Here is a 17,580-nt window from a genome sequence, read left to right on the forward strand (position 1 = left end):
ACTTTCTACAATTATAAGGCCTTGTTAGTGCATTTTTTATTGCAATGATGGAAAATTATTTCTAGTAAAAATATGTCTACAAAGACCATTAATGCCTCATGTTTCCTAGAAAAAAAAAGCTAGCCGATATTTCTTACCCGAAAAATTTTGCAGTAAGAGATTTTTTTGTGAAACAAATTAGTTTCTACAACTACAAGGCCTTGTTAGTACATTTTTATATGAATTGCAGGGAAAGTTTTTTTTTTAAAAAAAAATACATCTCCAGGGAGAATTAGTGCCTCATGTTTCCTGGAAACCTTTTTCTTGCTGACAATTCTTACCATGAAAATTTTGTGGTAAGGCAATTTTTAATGAAACAAATTAGTTTCTACAACTACAAGGCCTTGTTAGTACATTTTTGTAGGAGACGTTGAAAATGTATTTCTAGTAAAAATACATCTCCAGGAACCTTTAGTACCTTATCTTTCTTGGAAACACTTTTCTTGTTGAAAATTCTTTCTTGAAAATTTTTGTGGTAAGGAATTTTTTCCTAAAACAAATTACTTTTAACAACTTAAAGACCTTGTTTGTCAATTTTTTGAGGAAATGTTGGAAAATCATTTCTTGTCAAAATACGTCTCTAGGCACCATTAGTGCCTCATGTTTTCTAGTAACATTTTTCTAGCTAAAAGTTCTTTCATGGAATTTTTTTTGGGTAGGAAATTTTTTCTAAAACAAATTACTATCTACAACCATAAGGTCATATTAGTGCATTTTTTTCAAAAAATTTTGGAAAAATATTTCTAGTAAAAATAAGTCTCCACAGACCATTAGTGCTTAATGTTTCCTTGAAACAAAATTCTAGCAGAAATTTCTTACCATGAAAATTTTGAGGTAATGCAATTTTTGCTGGAACAAATTACCTTCTACAACTATTAGGCCTTGATAGTGCATTTTTGTTTGAAATGTTGGAAAAAATTTTCTAGTAAAAATATGTTTCCAAGGAGAATTACTGCTTGATGTTTCCTAGAAACATTTTTCTACCTAACAATTCTTACTTGTAAATATTTGTGGTAACGCAAATTTTGATGAAACAAATTAGTTTCTAAACTCATTAAGGCCTTGTTAGTATTTTTTTTACATGAAATGTTGGAAAAATTTTTCTAGTAAAAACACATCTCTAGAGACCATTAGTGCATCATCTTTCCATGAATCACTTTTCTAGCAGAAAATTCTTTCCTAGAAAATTTGGTGGTAAGGCAATTTTTGCTAAAACAAATTGCTTCCTACAACTGTAAGGCCTTTTTAGTGAATTTTCCTGGAAACTTTGAAATTGTATTTCTACTAAATATACGTCTCCAGCGACCATTAGTGCTCATGTTTCCTGGAAACACTTTTCTAGCTGAAAAATCTTTCTAGGAAGTTTTTTTGTGGAAAGGCAATTTACTACAACTATAAGGCCTTGTTAGTGCATTTTTTTCAAAAAACGTTCGAAAATTATTTCTAGTAAAAATACATCTCCATATAACATTAGTTCATCATGTTTCTGAAAAACAATTTCTAGTTGAATATTCTTACCTGGGATTTTTTTTGGTAAGGCAAGTGTTGTGGAAAAAAATTACTTTCTATAACTATAATGCCTTGATAGTGCATTTTTTCATGAAACGTTAGAAAAGTATTTATTAAAAAAATACATCTCCAGGGACCATTAGTACCTCATGTTTCCTCAAAACACTTTTCTAGCAGACAATACTTATAGGAAATTTTTGTGTAAGACAATTTTTGCAGATGAAATTTACTTACAACAACTACAAGGCCTTGTTAATACATTTTTAAAGCAAAAGGTAGAAAAAAAATTCGAGTAAAAATATGTCTCCAGGGGGCATTAGTACCTCATGTTTCCTAGAAACACATTTCTACCTGAAAATTCTTACCATAAAAGTTTTTTGGTTAGGCATTTTTTCTGAAATGAAGTACTTTCTATAACTATATGGCCTTGAAAGTGCATTTTTTCATGAAATGTTGGAAAAGCATTTCTTGTAAAAATTCATCTCTAGGGCTAAGCCTCATGTTTCCTGGAAACACTTTTCTAGCTGAAATTTCTTACTAGGAAAATTTTGTGGTGAGGCAATTTGTACTGAAACAAATTACTTTCTACAACTATAACATCTTTTTAGTGCATTTTTACTATAAATTTTGGACAAGTAATTCTAGTAAAAATACTTCTCCAGAGACCTTTAGTGTCTCATGTTTCCTTGAAACAATTTTCTAGCTGACAATTTTTCTAGGAAAAGTTTGAGAGAAGGCAATTTTTTAACCCAAATTACTTTCTACAACTATAAAGACTTGTTAGTGCCTTTTTTTCATGCAACGATGAAAAGTATTTTTAGTAAAAATTCATCTCCAGAGACATTAGTGCCTTAAATTTCCTGTAAAAATTTTTTCTTGCTGAAATATCTTTCCTGGGAAATTTTGTCCTAAGGATATTTTTTTAAAATTGTTACAATGTGGGACTCACCATGAGCTCGAGAGGTGTCAACAAGAGTCCTCATACAAAGTTGCTCTAGCTAAGAGATTAGGTGATGGAAATAAATAGAAAATTTCAAGATTAAGTGGGATCTACAAAGATACAATGAGCTGGTATCTCTATCTACATGAGCGGGAAGATCATGTGGGACCCACAAGATAAGACCAAGAGCTGGCTCTCCAACTTGATTCAACTTGAGTTAAATTAGTCTCTTAAATAAATAATGTAATCTTATCATGATAGGCTTATCTAGGAGAGTTCTATTTGGAATGTAATTAGGAGTCCTAAAATTACTTGTACATTGACTCTATCACCTCCTTAACTATAAATAGAGGTGATTGTAACTTGGAATTCATCAAGCAAGTTTCTTATTTTTTTTCTTCTCTCTTGTGTGAAGTATTCTCTCTCTACTCTCTTTTATTTTACTTATCTTCTCTCTCTACCCGAGAGCTCTTCTCTATTTCCTATTTTTATTTCTCTCTCCCCTTGCTCGAGGTATTATTCATGGGATCCTAAATTCAGGGCTACCAATTTAGGATCCTCATTATGCTCTATGAATATATGATTAAAAGCTGGTCATAGAAGGCTCCTAATGAAGCAAGATTGAAGCTCAAGAGATGAGTATTTATTTATGATATTATTAATTTTATGCTACAGGTTTTTGGTATTAAGAGGTGGTTTTGAGATGTCCTTATGCATGTTTTCATCTTATGAAATTATGATAATATATGCATCTTTGATTATCTTTTATTAGAAGAGATCATCAACGCAATTTTTTGTTGGTTTGCACAATACTTTGACCGAGACCTATGCATATTGGAATTTTTTATAAATCTGTGGGAAAAAGATTCTAGGATAAAGAAGGATGATGTTGAGCCTTTTATGAGTCTTTATCCATTGAAATTAATTACTTAGAATTTATGCTAATCATCTCCATTAACCGAGTTGGTTAAAGCCTCCGACTTGGTCATATTTTGATTACTTGATTAAAGAACTATTTTACTTGATTTGCCTACTATGGATAAAGATAATTTGAGTCACAAGAGTAACATACTTCGAATCACCACTTTACCCTTACAGTGGATATCAAAGTAACTAATCCAATATGCACTGTACCATTGTACATCGGTTCGTCGGTTTCTTACTACAGAGGACCTAGTTGGTCATCTCACCAACCGTGGACCACATATTGATGAGGATGACATATTCTATACCAAATGGTTACAGGATATATTGGTTATTAGTTGGCTTATCAATAGTATGGAAGAACATGTCTCCAATAATGTTATTCATTCAGAGACGGCTAAACAAATTTGGGAGACATGCTTCAAATTGTATACAAGCTCCAACAACTTACAAAGGCCATATGATATTTTACAATGGATGCTTACCCCCAAACGAGGAGACAATATACATGAATATTTGGCCTACTTTTGAGGCTTTCTTCAAGAATGGAAACTTTCCCAACCAACTTCTATAGATATCTTTGTCCAAGATAAACAGAAAGAGGCCTTGATAACTGCCAGATGTCTTGCTAACGTTAAACCGCATCTTGAAGTTGCTAAGACTCACCTTCTTAGCTCTTTCGTAGTTCCCACTTTTGTTGACGTATGTGCTACACTTCTCCATATTCAAGATGCTTCTCCCTCTACTACTGAAATGCAATCCGCAATGTAAAATGGACATAGGGGAAAACCATCTAACCAAGGCCGAGGTCGAGGCAGATTTTATAGAGGAGGAAGAGGAAGAGGTGGAAGTACTGATTTTGACCGAACAAATGGGAAGGAATGCACCCATTTTAAGGGATAGGGCCACACTATAGACACATGATTTCACCTAAAAGAATGCTCTATATGTGGTAGATTGGGCCACTCACGCGAAAGATGTTATAAAGCTAATGAGAATAGGGCTAACCAAGCCTTAGTGAGTGATACAAAGGTAGAGCAATCTACCAAAACAACTCCAAAGCATACTTTTACTGATGAAGACTATGAACTATTCCAGAAAATGAAGACCATGATGGGGTCCTCCTCAAGTACTTCTTCACCTGCCGCTGCCACCACCGCTTCAGGTATGTTTTATGCATCCTCTTCATCCTGGATAATTGACTCAGGAACCTCCATACATCTTACAGGTAACAAATATCTTCTATACTCAGTTTCTCCATGTCTTTCACATAAATGTTTTATCATAGATGATGGTTTACAAACTAAAGTGCAAGGGAAAGGATCAACTTTTGTTACACGATCACTTCCGCTCACTGATATCCTTTTTGTTCCTACTTTCCCTTTGAATCTTTTATCAGTTAGTCAGCTCACCAAACATTTTAATTGCTCTATCACTTTCTCACCCACTTCATGTGTGTTTTAGGATATTACAATGAAGCGGGTGATTGGTGGAGTCTGTGAACAAGGGGGGCTCTACTACCTTGATGTGCCACAAATAAATATTGCATCCACTTGTGACACTGAAACCTGGTTATGGCACAACTGGTTGGGACATCTGTCCACCCAATCTCTTCATCATTTTTTTCCTAAAGTGCGATCGGACCTTCATTGTGAAGCATGTCAAATGAGTAAACATCAGAGGTCTACATACTCACCTCGTCTAGAAATTAAAAGTGTCTCTCCTTTTTCGTTAATTCATACTGATGTATGGAGACCCTTGAGTATCTCCAACATTTCTCATGTGAAATATTTTTTTACATTCATTGATGACTTCAATCGTACCACTTGATTATTTTTGTTTAAAGAGCGTTCTGAAATTCCATTGACATTTAAATCTTTTCATGCGATGGTACGCACTCAGTTTGGGCGAAATAATTCCAAAGAATACACATCCAAAGATCTTGACTCATTTTGTCAAGAAAATTGCATTATTCATAAGACATCATGTGCTTTCACCCTTCAACAAAATGGTGTAGCCAAATGGAAGGACCGTCATATTCTTGAGGTAGCTCGCAGTTTACTATATGCCATGAAAGCTCCTTATTTTTATTGGCCACGTGCAGTTCTTACTGCATGTTTTCTTATAAAACCGGTTACCCTCTTTCGTTCTTCGTAAAAAATATCCATAATCTCTATTATTACCTAATGATGATCCTTTTTCACTGCCTTTGAGAGTCTTCTGTTGTCAATGTTTTGTCCATATTTCCTCCCCTAAACACAGTAAACTTTATCCCAAATCTATGAAGTGTATCTTCATAGGATACTCTCGCACACAAAAGGGTTATGTTTGCTATAATCCCTCTCTTCAGCATTTACTTGTGTCTCGGGATGTCAAATTTTTTGAAGACTCTGCATATTATTTTGATAATGCTCCTCCAGGTTTATCTTCCATACCAGGTTCTCCTCGACCGGTTGTGCCCCGTGCTGCAAAAACTACTTAGGCCCCAGAAACACTGGTTGACACTACACCTGCTGAGTTGTTGGATCCTACCAAGGTAAGTCCATCTTCTTCGATTATTTTATTCGTCCTATTGCTGTTAGAAAAGAGCCTAGATCATGCACCATGCATTTTACTTCTCATCCCATAACAAACTTTGTGTCTCATCATCGTCTATCCCCTATTTGTTGTCAATTTTTGTCGACTATTTCCTTTGTACATGTTCCACAATCCTATTAGGAGGATCTCACACATTCAGGGTGGAAGGTGGCTATGGATGCAGAAATGAAGGCTCTTTATGAAAACCAAACATGGGCTCTAGCCCCCCTTCCTTCAGATAAGAAACCCGTCGATTGCAAATGAGTATTTATGGTGAAACACAATCCGGATGGGTCCATGCCTCGGTTGAAAGCTCGCCTTGTTTCTAAAGGCTATACACAATGTTATGGCATTGATTATCAAAAAACCTTCTCTCTAGTGGCTAAATTAAACTTGTTAAATTTGTTATTATCTCTGGCAGCTAACTCTTCCTGGCAAGTCTATCAACTTGATGCAAAAAATATAAAGGAGGACATTTATATGCAGCCACGACCTGGGTTTGTGGTTGAGGGGGAGCCCGTATGTCGAGTAAAAAAATCTATTTATGGTCTCAAATAGTCGTCTCGTGCATGATTTGAAAATTTTAGCCAAGCACTCATACGGGCCAGATTTCACAGATGGTCTAGAGATCACTCTGTCTTTATTAAAGACACACTGAAGGGCAATGTAATTCTAGCCATATATGTTGATGACATTATTATAAATGGTGTTGAATTTAGGATCCCATGAATAATACCTCGAGCAAGGTGAGTGAGAAAGAAAAAATTTGAAAAAGATGAGGTCTCGGGAAGATAGAGAAGAGAAGGAAAATAAAAGAGAGTATAGAGAGAACACTTCACACGAGAGAGAAGAAAAAAAATAAGAAACTTGCTTGATGAATTCCGACTTACAATCACCTCTATTTATAGTTGAGGAAGTGATAAAGTCCATGTACAAGTAATTTTAGGTCTCCTCATTACATTCCAACTAGAATTCTCCAAGATAAGCCCATCATGATAAGATTACATTATCTATTTAAGAGACTAATTTAACTCATCTACAAACACCTTCTTGGTCTTATCTTATGGGTCCCACATGATCTTCCAGCTCATGCAGATAGAGATAGCAGCTCATGGTATCTTTGTGGGTCCCACTTGATCTTCAAATCTTCTATTTAATTCCAGCACATGTTCCTTATCTCTTAGCTAGAGCCACTTTGTATGAGGTCTCTTATTGACAACTCTTGAGTTCATGGTGGGTCCCACCAGCTTATGGGGGCATGGTGGGTCCCGTATTGTAACACTCCCTCTCAAGTAGGGGGTGAGAAAATATCGTAGATCCCCAGCTTGCAGCAAATGCTAGACAAAATTTTGTGAGTGACTGGTTTGGTGAGAATGTCTGCAACCTGGTTCTATGAAGATACATGCTGTAGAGATAAGATGCCGGCAATGAATTTTCTCATATGAAATGGTAGTCTATTTTAATATGCTTTGTTCTCTCATGGAAGACTGGATTTGATGTGATGTGAATTGCAACTTGATTATCACAATATAGATTCATAGGAGCTTCTTTGTAAAAACCCAGTTCAGTTAGGAGAGATCTGATCCATAGGAGTTCACTGACTATGTGTGCCATAGGTTTGTACTCTGATTTTGCACTAGACCTTGCAACAACATTTTTTTTCTTGCTCCTCCATGTAACCAAGTTTCCTCCAACCATCATACAATATCCCGAAGTTGATTTTCTGTCATCCGGGGATCCGGCCCAGTCTGCATCTGAGAATCCTTTGATGTTGAAATGTCCTTGATTTTTATAGAGGAGCCCTCTTCCTGGTGCTCCTTTCAGATATCATAATATTCATTGTAGTACTTGCCAATGACTGAGTTGTGGTTTGTGGATATATTGACTTACCACACCAACTACATATGAAATATCTGGCCTCGTTACGAAGAGATAAATAAGTCTTCCCACCAATTTTTTATATTTTCTGATATCTACTTCTTCTCCAGTACCTGTAAATAATTTTGTATTCGACACCATAGGAGTTTCTTCTGGGCTACATCCCAGCATTCCGGTCTCCTCCAGTAGGTCAAGGACATACTTCCTTTGAGATAATATAATTCCATGTCTAGATTGTAGTACTTCAATACCCAAAAAATATTTCAGCAGTCCGAGATCCTTTGTCTTGAATTCAGTACATATTATTTCTTTTGTCTTTTGGATGCCCTTGGGATCACTGCCAGTAATAATAATGTCATCAACATATACGGCTAGAATTACCTTTCCCTTCAATGTGTTTTAATAAAGACAGGGTGATCTCCAGAGCATCTATGAAATCTGGCCCGTATGAATGCTTGGCTAAAATTTTCAAGCCATGCACGATGTGACTGTTGGAGACCATAAATTGAATTTTGTAGTCGACATACGGACTCCCCCTCAACCTCACACCCAGGTAGTTTATGTTTATAAATGTCCTCCTTTATATCCCCATTCAGAAAAGCATTTTTGACATCAAGTTGATAGACCTGCCAAGAAGAATTAGCTACCAAAGATAATAACAAACGTACTGAGTTTAATTTAGCCACTGGAGAGAAGGTTTCTTCATAATCAATGCCATAAAATTGTGTATAGCCTTTAGAAACAAGGCGAGCTTTCAATCGAGCCACGGACCCATCCAGATTGTATTTCACCATAAATTCCCATTTGCAACTGACGGGTTTCTTATCTGAAGGAAGGGGGACTAGAGACCATGTCTGATTTTCATAAAGAGACTACATTTATTCATCCATTGCCGCCTTCCACCCTGAATGTTTGAGAGCCTCTTGATAGGATTGTGGTACATGTACGGAGGAAATAGCCAATAGAAATTGACAACAAATAGGGGATAGACGATGATGAGACACAAAGTTTGTTATGGGATGTAGAAAGCATGGTGCATGTTCTAGGCTCTTTGATAATGGCAATAGGATGAGTATCATATTCTGGGCAAAAAATAATCAGCAAAGATGGACTTACCTCGGTAGGATTCGACAACTCAGCAGGTGTGGTGCCAGCCAGTGTTTCTAGGGGCTGAGTAGTTTCTGCAGGACGAGGCACAACCGATCTAGAAGAACCTGGTACGGCAGATAAACCTAGAGGAGCATTATCAGAATAATATGGAGAGTCTTCAAAAAATGTGACATACCGAGATACAAGTAAACGCTGAAGAGAGGGATTATAGCAAACATAACCCTTTTGTGTGCAAGAGTATCCTAAGAAGATACACTTCATAGATTTGGGATCAAGTTTAGTGTGTTTTGGGGAGGAAATATGGACAAAACATTGACAATGAAGACTCTCAAAGGTAGTGAAAAAGGAACATCAATAGGTAATAATAGAGAGTACAAAGATGTTTTACGAAGAACGGAAGAGGGTAACCGGTTTATAAGAAAACATGCGGTAAGAACTTCATGCAGCCAATAAAAATATGGAACTTTCATGGCATATAGTAAACCGTGAGCTACCTCAAGAATATGATGGTTCTTCCATTCGGCTACACCATTTTATTGAGGGGTGTAAGCACATGATGTCTGATGGATAAGGCAAGTCAAGATATTTGGATGTGTATTCTTTGGCATTATCCGACCGAAGGAGTTTAATTTTCTACCCAAACTGAGTGAATATCATTGCATGAAAAGATTTAAATATCAATGGTATTTTAGAACACTCTTTAAAAAAAACTAACCAAGCGGTACGAGTGAAGTCATCAATGAATGTATTAAAAATTTTCACGTGAGAAATGTTGGAGACACTCAAGGGTCCCCATACATCAGTATGAATTAACCAAAAAGGAGAGACACTTTTAATTTCTAGATGAGGTGAGTATGTAGACCTCTGATGTTTACTCATTTGACATGCTTCACAATGAAGGTCCGACGCGATTTAGGAAAAAATGATGAAGAGATTGGGTGGACAGATGTCCCAACTGGTTGTGCCATAACCTGGTTTCAATGTCACAGGTGGATGCAGTATTTATTTGTGCCACTTCCAGGTAGTAGACCCCTGCTTGTTCACAGCCTCCACCAATCACCCTCTTTGTTGTAAGATCCCGAAATATACGTGAAGTGGGTGAGAAAGTGATAGAGAAATTAAAATGTTTGGTAAGCTGACTAACCAATAAAAGATTCAAAGGGAAAGTAGGAATGAAAAGGATATCAGTGAGTGGAAGTGATGGTGTAACAGAATTGGATTGTTATGGACTCCATAGCCAGTCAAGTAATTAGTAGACATCGTGGGTAAATCATTTAATTTTCTAGTTTAAACACTTGGTTGGTTTAGATGTAATTTCTTTTCTTTTCATGGCCCTTGTTATTGGCCTTTGCTTTGTACTTGAACTCTAGCCTTCTCCTATAAGGAGGACGTCAGTTTCAATGAAATCAAGCATTGATCATTAGTTTAATTCAGAGATCGGATTCTCTCTCCCAAGGAGGTCCAAGGTACAAGCTTCCTTCGAAAGCTTGATTGTTCTCAGCCATAGGGCGTTCCAAAAATCCTATGCCTTCCTTAAGGACGAATTCCAATCTGGAACCAAGAGAAGATCGTCGGGTGACTCAATCCATGGCAAGGGAGATTAACAACGTGGTATCAAACAGGAGCACCATCGGTGATTCTTCTTCTCCAAATGATTGGCGCAATCTACTGGTAGAAGTTCAGATTGAAGGACAGACCCAAAATGCCACAATCCGTACTGAAGTTATGGAGCTTCTGGAAACTATTTTTCCACTCAATCATCGAGTTGGATAGTTGCTTACTCGGGATTCTGCTCTTCCGGGTAGTTCCAACAGGCCATCCGACCAACAGCCCCCACCCCATCCATCTACTATGCCTCCTTTGCGTCCAACACATCCTAACCCAGGGGTATCCATGGCCCAAGCCACTCTACCATTCCCTGGTACACCAAGCTCGATTTCCCCACTTATTGTGGGTCCTCCGACCTTTAATATGGTTACATCGATGTGAACATTTTTTTGGAATCAAAGAACCCAAGCGGATGATCGGGGTCCCTTTAGCCGCCTTCCACATGCTCGACGAAGCACAGCTATGATACCATCAATTTGACTCGGAACACCACATCCATGATTGGGACATTTTTAAGGACTATTGCTTGTTGAGGTTTGGGCCCCCAGCCTGAAGTAACCCTCTAGGGGATTTGGTGAACCTAAAAAAAATCAGTTCCATAAAATCTTATCAAAAACTATTTTAGGAACGGCTGGCACAAGCTAGCAGGTATGTGCGTCCTACTTAGTATGTTAATTTATTTACTGCTGGAAGTGGAAGCACTTCGCCTGGAAGTTGAATTACATGACCCACCGGACTTAGCTCATGCTATGAATCTGGCCCGTTCCCATGACGCCAAGCAGAGGGTCTTGAAAGAGTCTCTAGGACGTAGACCCCCATGGCAAGGCCGTGTGGCCACTGGTGCACCAAACACCACTACCTTGTTAAGCACCTAGCCAATACTACCCAAAAGACCGGCCTGTTAGGAGCAGAAGGCATAGGTACTTAACCAAGGACCATAACAGTACACCGCGCCCTCCCGAGCCGACGACCACGGCGGCATTAACACAATGACAAGAGCCTTTGGGGAAAATCCGGGGATTACGGTCGCCCGCACACACGGGGAGTCGAACTCAGGACGTAGCGCCTGCTCTGATACCAAATGTTAAGCACCTACCCAATACTACCCAAAAGACTGGCCTGTTACGAGCAGAAGGCATAGGTACTTGACCCAGGACCATAACATACCTCCCCTCAGCGCTAAGGCCCAAACAGCTCTCAAACATCGGAGGAACACAAATTAACCCCACCTGCCCAATTCATTCGCCGCCTATCATGCACAGAGATGGAGCAATGGAGGGCCAAGGGGCTCTGTTACAATTGTGATGAGCAATACCTGCTTGGGCACCAATGCAAATGTCTATTTTGGTTAGAGGTGGATGATTCAGAGGATACCCCACCACTTGAGGCAGCGGAAGAGCCCGAGGAGGAAGAACCAGCCATTTCCCTACATGCTATGATGGAGTTGCACAGTACCAACACGATGCTGCTCCGTGCTGTCCTACAACACCTCACGTTACTGGACTTAGTTGATTCGGGCAGCACCACAACTTCATCAGCCATCCAACGGCACAACAACTGGGCTTTCATATTCAGCAGAACTCTGGGACTTCAGTTTCGGTAGCCAATGGTGAAAAGATTTCCAGTAATGGAATTTGTACAACAATACCCTTTGTTATTGAAGGACACACATTCGTGGCAGATTTCCTGGCCATTTCACTAGTTGGATTTGACTTGGTGTTGGGTATTAAATGGCTGCAGCCGTTGGGTCCAATTTTATGGGATTTCAAGTCCCTCACTACGAGCTTGACATCTGATGAGCAACCTATCACCCTTCATGGGACTCATGCACCATCCACTTGTACTCTACAACATTTCCAAGTTCTGGACTCCACCTGCAGTCAGTCATAATAGAATTTACATATTTATGTTAGGCGCCAACAAATCTCCCACCTATCTGAGCTTGTGATCACCGGATTCGCTTAAATTTTGGCATTGAGCCATTAGTGGTGCATCCATACCGCTACCCCCCATTTAAAAAAAGATGAAATCGAGCGACAATGTCAACAGATGTTGGAACAAGGAATTATTCAGCCCAGTCAGTCCCCTTTCTATTCTCTAGTCTTATTGGTGAAAAAAAAAGACAACACCTAGCGTTTTTGTGTGGACTACAGAGAGCTGAATGCCAAAACCATCGCAGATAAATTTCCTATTCCAGTGGTGGATGAACTGTTGGATGAATTACATGGAGCACACATCTTTACTAAACTAGATTTGAGATCCGGTTACCACCAGATTTGGGTACACCCTTCAAATGTGGAGAAAACTACCTTCTGCACACATCATGGCCACTTCGAGTTTCTCGTGATGCCATTTGGGATTTCCAATGCCCCATCAACATTTCATGCCCTTATGACTGAAGTATTTTTCCCTCTCTTACACAAGTACGTTTTGGTTTTCTTTGATGACATTTTGATCTACAGTAAGAAGTGGGATGACCACATTCTTCATTTGCACTATGTCTTCCAATTGCCGTGGTCACATCACCTATCTCTCAAGCAATCCAAGTGCTCATTTGGCACTACCAAGATGGCTTATCTCGGGCATGTCATATCTGCCTCCGGGGTGAAGGCAAACAGCAGCAAGATCTAGGCAGTCGTCGACTAGCCTCCTCCTCTTTCACTCACCACTTTACGGGGATTCTTAGGCCTCTGTGGCCACAACAGGAAATTCATTCGAGACTATGGCCAGCTGGCAGATCCTCTCATGAGTTTCCTAAAGCAAAACTCCTTCACTTGGTGTGAAGACGCTGCCTCTTCCTTTGCTCAGTTGAAGCACGCCTTAGCCACATCCCTTGTTCTCCAACTTCCTAATTTTGAAGAGTAGTTCATTGTAGAATGTGATGCTTCCAGAGGAGGCATTGGCGTAGTCTTACAACAACAGGGTCATCCTATTGTGTATTTCAGCAGGTAATTGCCCACAGGCCACCACAAGTTGGCCGCTTATAAACGAGAGCTTATCAGCCTAGCTAAAGAAATTCATCATTGGCGGCCCTATCTTTGGGGTAGACACTTCATTATCCGCACAGACCACTTCAGTTTGAAATATTTATTGGAGCAATGCATCACAACGTTACCCTAGCAGCATTGGCTTAGTAAATTTATGGGCTTTGATTTTATGGTTGAATACAAGCCGGGGCACCTCAACCAGGCGGCCGATGCCTTATCTTGCCGGGAGAGGTCCGAGTCATACCTCCATGCCATCAGTCAACCAAAGTTCCTTTTGCTGGATTCCCTTCGAGACGAAATTCAGCAAACTCAGAGCTCACTGATCTATATGAAAAAATGGAACAATAGCCTATAGATAGCAACTGGACCATCTAGGACCGCCTCATTCTCTACAAGAATCGTATTTTTTTATGGCCGACCTCAGCATTGCTTAACACTATCGTATCCACCTATCATGACAACACTCATGAAGGCCAGCAAAAGACCTACTTCAGGATTACCCGTAACTTCTACTGGTTAGGTATGAAATGCATGGTGTTTGATTATGTGTCGGTTTGCCAGGTCTTCCAAAGGAACAAAACCGAGAGCTTAAGTCCAGCAGGGTTGCTTCAGCCTCTCCAACTCCCTTCTCATGTATGGGCGGATATTTCCATGGATTTTATTGATGGCCTACCTAAGTCGTCCGGAAAATCTATTATCTTGGTTGTGGTGGATCAATTTTCAAAATATTGTGACTTCCTTCCTCTGTCTCATCCTTACACTGCGACCCACGTGGCTCAGATTTTTATGGACTAGATTGTTTGCCTCCATGGATTACCTAAATCAATTACAAGTAACCGAGATGCGGTTTTCACTAGTACATTTTGGAAGGAGCTTTTCCATTTACATGGCACCAAATTGGTCTTCTCTTCAGCCTACCACCCTCAAACTGATGGACAAACGGAAGTGGTCAATCGTACTATTGAGATGTATTTGCTTTGCTTCATAGGGGATCATCCAAAGAGTTGGGTCCCTTGGCTAGCATGGGTCTATGGTCATGACCCTCCCTGCCTCTTATATTATGTGGCTGGGTCTTCTCGCCTGGTAGTTCTCGATCAGGCTTTGTGTGAACGTGATCATATGCTTGACCTAGTCAAAGCTAATTTGCAGCAAGCACAATCTCAGATGAAGCAACAATATGACAAGGGCCATCGGGACCTCTCTTATGCACCTGGGCACTATGTTTGGCTTCGTCTTCAACCCCACTGCCAGATTTCTCTTACACCTTTCGAGCGTCATAAACTCTCCCACAAATTCTATGGTCCATTTCAGACAGTGGATCATGTTGGCAGCGTAGCTTATAAGCTGTAAGTTCCCCCGGATTCAAAAATTCATGATCTTTTCCATATCTCCCTTTTGAAGCCCTTCAAGGGAGACTCGCCTATGTTTCATACCGCCTTGCCGCCATTAGAGGATGGTCGTGTGCTGCCAACTCCAGCTTTGGTTTTGCAAGCATGATGTGTACACCGTTCGTGGGAGATTTTAGTCCAATGGGCAAAGACCGACCCTACTGAAGCCTCATGGTAACCGTTGGAAGCCTTCCGTACTGTCTATCCCACCTTTGAGCTTGAGGACAAGCTCTTTCTCCATGAGGGGGGTGATGTCATGGACTCCATAGCCAGTCGAGTAATTAGTAGACGCCGTGGGTAAATCATTTAATTTTCTAGTTTAAACACTTGGTTGGTTTAGATGTAATTTCCTTTCTTTTTAGGGCCCTTGTTATTGGTCTTTGCTTTGTACTTGAACTCTAGCCTTCTCCTATAAGGAGGACGACAACTTCAATGAAATCAAGCATTGATCATTAGTTTAATTCAGAGATTGGATTCTCTCTCCCAAGGAGGTCCAAGGTACAAGCTTCCTTCGAAAGCTTGATTGTTCTCAGCCATAGGGCATTCCAAAAATCCTAAGCCTCCCTCAAGGACGAATTCCAATCTGGAACCAAGAGAAGATCGTCAGGTGACTCGATCCATGGCAAGGGAACTTAACATGGATCTTTTCCCTTTAACTTTAGTTTGAGAACCATCAGCAATGGTTAAAAAATTATGTGGAAGACAAGGAGAAACTGAGTATAGAAGATGTTTTTTCCCTATAAGATGCTCAGAGGCTCTTGAGTCAATTATCCAGGATGAAGAGGAGGCAGAAAACCTACCTGAAGCGGTGATGGCAGCAGTTGGTGAAGAAGTACATGGGAAGGACCCATCATGGTCTTCATTTTCTGGAATAGTTCATAGTCTTCATCAGTAAAAGTATGTTTTGGAGTTGTTGTGGTAGACTGCTCTATCTTTATATCACTCACTAAGGCTTGGGTAACCCTATTCTCATTAGGTTTATAACATCTTTTATGAGAGTGGCCCAATCCAAAACATATAGAGTATTATTTTAGGTGAAAGCATGTGTCTCTAGTGTGGCCATATCCCTTTCAATGGGTGAATTCCTTCCCATCTGTTCAGTCAAAACCAGTCCTTCCACCTCATCCTCTTCCTCCTCTATAAAATCTGCCTCAGCCTCGGCCTCGGTCAGATGGTATTCCCCAATGTCCAGAGTACATAGCGGATGACATTTCAGTAGTAGAGGGAGAAGTGTCTGGAATACGGAGAAGTGTAGCACATACATCATCAAAAGTGGGAACCACGGAAGAGCTAAGAAGGTGAGTCTTAGCAACTTCAATATGTGGTTTAATGTTAGCAAGGCATATGGCAGTTATCAAGGCCTCTTTCTATTTATCTTGGAAAGAGATATATGTAGAGGTTGATTGGGCAAGTTTCCATTCTTGAAGAAACCCTCGAAAGCGGGCAAAATATTTATGTGTATTGTCTCCTTATTTGGTGGTAAGCATCCGTTGTAAAATATCATATGGCCTTTGTAAGTTGTCGGGGCTTGAATAAAACTTGGAGCATGTCTCCAAAATTGGTTTAACCATTTCTAAATGAATGACATTATTGGAGACATGTTCTTCCATATTATTTATTACCCAACTAATAACCAATTTATCCTCCTTTAACCATTTGGTATAGAATATATATCATCTTGTTCAATATAAAGTCCACGGTTGGTGAGATGACCAACTAGGTCCTTTGTGATAAGAAACCAATGAACCGATGTGGACCAATTCATAAAATTTGATGCTCCCCATAAGGGTACAGTGGTGAAATATTTCTCCAATCAAGTAATCAAAAAATGAACAAGTGGTAATAGTTCTCCAATCAAGTAATCAAAAAATGAACAAGTGGAAGGCTTTAACCAACTCGGTTAATGGAGATGCTTAACATAAATTCTAAGTAATTAATTTTAATGGATAATGTATTGTGCTAACCGACAAAAAACTGCCTTGATAATCTCTTCTTGTTGGAAGATAAGCTCAAGCCCACACGACCAAGGAAGGCCCACATATCTAATATTATTATAAGATGGGCCACACGACCAAGTAAGGCCAAAAAGATGGGTCCAAGCCCATAAGAATTAGGACCCACAATGATTACCATGAGCTGGCATCATTATCACATCAGTTGGAAGATCAAGAAGGACTCACAAAAAGTATTTTATCTTATGGTCACGTCAAAGAAGAGTTTCAGTTTGAGTTATGTTTGTCTTTTATCTATATTGAGTTATTTAATTATGTTATGACTTATCTTTAAGTGTTAGAGTTTGGGTGTAATTGGGACAAGGGTAGTTTTATTGTAATTGGACTCTACTACCTTCCTCTATTATAAATAGAGGTTCAAGTACTCTGATTACAACAAATTATTGATGTCAATGAAGTATTTCAATTCTCCATAAATTCAATATGGTATCATAGCAGGTTCTTTGAATTGACTTGGTCAACTCACGGAGGTAATGTGATCCTTTTCCCTAAACCTTAAGTCAAGGTTCGTAGTTAGTTTTTTTAGTCCCTATACCCATAATTTTCTTTGCGTTTTTTACCTCTATAAGGATTTTTTCATATTTAAAATTATATATTTAAGGAAATAT

The sequence above is a fragment of the Aristolochia californica genome, unplaced genomic scaffold (genome assembly GCF_029961685.1).
Source record: "Aristolochia californica isolate CCGP_79_NKW_82.1479 unplaced genomic scaffold, dmAriCali1.0.hap1 SCAF_3, whole genome shotgun sequence".
Lineage (NCBI taxonomy): Eukaryota > Viridiplantae > Streptophyta > Magnoliopsida > Piperales > Aristolochiaceae > Aristolochia > Aristolochia californica.